This window comes from Oreochromis niloticus, linkage group LG1 (genome assembly GCF_001858045.2).
Source record: "Oreochromis niloticus isolate F11D_XX linkage group LG1, O_niloticus_UMD_NMBU, whole genome shotgun sequence".
Classification (NCBI taxonomy): Eukaryota; Metazoa; Chordata; class Actinopteri; order Cichliformes; family Cichlidae; genus Oreochromis; species Oreochromis niloticus.
The window spans coordinates 17,850,333-17,854,509 of NC_031965.2; positions in this window are offsets into that span (position 1 = coordinate 17,850,333).

Below are 4,177 nucleotides of genomic sequence, written 5' to 3' on the forward strand. Positions count from 1 at the left end.
AGGGGGTCACATGACAGTTGAAGCTTGACTGCTAAAAAAACTGGTTTCCATTGGTGTTTATTTTTCCCTTTGAGTGTCTTAATTATCTTCAGCTGTTTTTGTTACCCATCTCTGTCCAAACCCAAATAACACCTCTGTGTAACATATACAGCCCCGATCTAACTCCTTGTGTCCTTTGTGTATGTGTGTTTAGACTTTTCAGAAATTAGAAATTAAAGATTGTCTTTTGGTACTGAACGCTGTCTCAGTGTCAGCTATAATGAATGCTGTTCAGTGAGCCTATAATAAGCCCCTTGAACTGGAGAGGGCCCAGCTTTACCCGGCTTTATTTAACAAAATTCAATTAGATAAACTAAAAGCTTATTTTAAAGACAAAAATGACTAAATTTAGACAAAACTGAGGTTATTACATTTGGTTTAAATTTTCTTTGAAACATTGTATCTAACCAGATGCATACTCTACATACCATACCATTATCATGGTCCCCTCTAACACTGTGAGGAATCTGGGATTCCAGTTGTGTGCACATTACACAAACATGTAGGACTGCTTTCGTGCATTTGAGCAATACAGATAGATTCTCGATGATCCAAAAAGGTGCAGCAAGTATACTGACAGGGGCTAGAAAGAGAGAGCATATTATATAATTGGTGGGCTTTTCTCTGTATTATTGTAGGCTCTTACAAAGCGCATTGAGGAAACTATTATTGTGATTTGCCGCTATAAAAGTAAATCTGAATTTAAAAATTCTCCATCGTTATTGTGCATGTTTAGAGCAACGAAACTCGTTTTGACAGCAGTCTTTTTTACATCAGCATGTGGAATAAATAAAAGGATAAAAGGTTTCAAGAACTACGAAATTGGCTTGACTGAGTTTGAAAGTTCAATTATAAACAAATAAATAATAAAACAAACAAATTAAGACAAATTATTAAGTTTCCTTGTGAGCTTCTCTTCATTGGCTGACCGCTGAATCCAGAATGGAATTTAAATTTTCCACATACAAAGTATTGAATTATCATACCTTAAAGACATCATAGCACTTTACTCTCAGACTGCATGCTTGTTTGTAGAGTTTCTAAAAGCTGAATGGGAGGCAGAGCCTTCAGCTATTAGGCCCCTCTAGTATGGAACCAGGTCCGAGTTTAATCTAAAACAGCTTTGCCATCAGACTGAAGAAGTTTAATATAAAGTTACATTTTTATATGCAGTCTAACCCTTTCATGCATAAATTATGACAACCTCAATCAGGATTTAGTAGTTAGCATTTTATTCATCTTTAGGCATGAAAAAAACAAACATTTTTGAACTTCATTTTTTTAAATGTACTTTTCAAAGAGTTCCACTTAGGTGGACAGCTGATGCGTATGGAGTGACACATCAGTGTCCAGTGTGGTGGTTTATGTGCAAGTATACCATCAACACTGACACAAATACAAGAAAACAGCCTTTGAATAGCTGTCCACTGTAGTGAGCACTATGCGTGAAAGGGTTAAGGTAACGATGAAAAACTAAGTTTCTCTTACAGAGCATGGTTTGAGTGGCAAGAGCTTCACTTATACCAGAAAAGAAAATGTTTTCATTGATAGAAGATCAAAGTATGACACTGAAGTCATTACCAGACTATCCATTAATCTGATTGGTCGAAGGATTAAATAGTGGACCGATGTTTCAACCCTAACACCATTTTCAAAACAGTTTCAAAGGATAACTTCTCAGGCAGCTCTGTGTAACAAACCCTCTGCCATGTCAGGTTAAATCTTTAGAGTTACATCATACAAGCAATAATTTAGCGATTTAAGGCACTGCACTATTTCAGAGTTCTTCAAATTCATGTTTTTGTGGCTATCAAGGTGACAGATAATAAATACCAATGTTTACAGCATTGCTTGACTCAGACTAAATGTTTGTGTTGTAACTAATGGACTGGTTGGAGTCAGAATGTAGACTTGGGGGATTAGGATCATTGCATTTATTTACATTGAAGCAGCAACAGAATGTGACAACAGAAGATTTCCAGTTAGTGATTCCAAGGCTCAGGTTCTGGCAGCTCCACAGAATATTGGAACAGGAATTCTCTCTTTCTCAGTATCTCACTATGAACTGGTCCAGGTTTCCTGGAAAAAACAAGAATAAACGAATATGATGCGGTCAAAGAGCTGAGGCATATAAATGTTCAGAATGGAGAGCCACCTTCACTAACTGCAATCCAGCATAGTAGGACTGGAGGACCACGCCAACTCACTGTTGCTTTTCTAACTAAAGAAAAACCCCCCAAAACAAAACAGACGTTAATGGGCATTTCTAATAAAAGAGTTTTGACTGTGAGCTCATTCAAACACTTCAGATAACCACACTGACTGCACAGTGAGCATAACGGAGCCTTTAACAAACACATCCTATAAAGCAGACAGTTACATTTTTGGACATGGCTTGACTTGAGAGCAGGGGACACACCCTGGGCATGCTAAGAGATCATGTCACTGGCTTAGTATTTCCTGAAAGTGCTGGAAATAAGTGGAGTTCTGGCCAGCTCTCCTTACACAGCCTGTTCTACTGTCATGGTCCATTTTATTGTTGATTATGGTTTTGTGATTCATTCTTTTGTTTGAAGAGATTTCCTTATTCTAGTTCTGTATTAGCAAGTCTTAGGTTTTGTCTCAGTGTGCATTATTTCCTGTTTTATTTCGATAGTGTCCTGCCTCGTTTGTATCATGTTCAGTTTTAATCTGTGATCAGTCTCAGCTGTGTTCCTTCTTGTGGCATGTTCCCTTGTTATCCATGTTCCCTTGTTATCCATGTTCCCTTGTTATCCATGTTCCCTTGTGTCTTAGTCTCCTCCGTTCCTTGTCTTTGACCTGTCCTTTTCTTTTATTCTCATTCAGTAGCATGACAAAGTGAAAAAGTTTGGCATACATAACGTTAGTCATTATTTTTTTAAAAATACTGAAGAGTCAGCGGTGATGTTTGACAGAAGCAAATATTAGACCGGTTTTGTCAGGTCGCCAGAAACATAGATTTACATAAAAGCCATTTAGCTGTGTTAATATAAGGATTCTCTCTCCTGACAGTTGTTATATCAAGCTGAAATATGTAAATCTTGAACATGATATTTGGGTTTTTAGTTCAAGTTTTCTTAGAAAGCATCAGATGACAACAGTCACCTCAAACTGCTTCGTTATGATTTCAGGTTTTCTCATTAGTATTCCCAGTTTAGGGTTTTCACTAGTTTCCTGTTTTTGCCACTTTGTTAATAAACATCACAGATTTCGTCTGCATTTTGGGTCCTTTTCTCCACAAACACCACAAGGCTTGCCCTGGCACCCATGGCAGTCTAGGTGTTTGGTTTATTTGAAAGCTACAGTGAAAAATTGCCACTACTCTTTGCCGGCCTGTAGTTCAGAAATACTGAAACTCAGGTTATTCATTTTGTCAATGGAAAATTTTACTTAGTAGTCAGTATAAGCTTTTAATGATATAAGTTTCCATATGATAGAATATTGTATGTTGACCTTTTGATGACTTAGACTGTTGTCCACTACAAGACTGTTTTATAAATTCTTTCTCACAGCGATAATAGCTGAACAAGGAGGAAGAGGAGAGCTGGACACTTTTATCTGCGCTCTCTAACAAGAAGAGGGGCCGCGTCCTTCTGAATCTCACAAAACACACACATACACCTGAACCACTCTTATCTTCACTCCCTACGCACTAACATTCCTCTGCCTATGAATAGACGTATTCACTGTTGTATTGCTTTGTATATAAATAAAGACCAGAGCGGTAACAGGGCGCGCATCACAGGGCCCCCACTCTGGTGTGAGCGTTCTGTGACCGCCCTTGTATACAAGTGAAAACCACAGCGTCTGTGTGTGTTTCTACCCTTAGACTCTTAGCTGAAGAAGTGTCTTTAGAATAAATCTCTTGACACATTTAAAGAAACGTATCCATCCTAATGCAGCAATGCAAATAAATCTATATGTTAAATAACTGAATACTTAAATAACAGGGACTTGGAAGACAGAATCATAAGGTTTAATAGTCCAAACTGTATCAGTGAAAGTATTTATTTATTTTTGTTGGGATTTCCTCTCCCCCAGCTCCATAGAATCATAAATATGCTTTAAATATATAAATTCATCTGTAGCATTTTTGCCAACCTTACAATACTGTTAC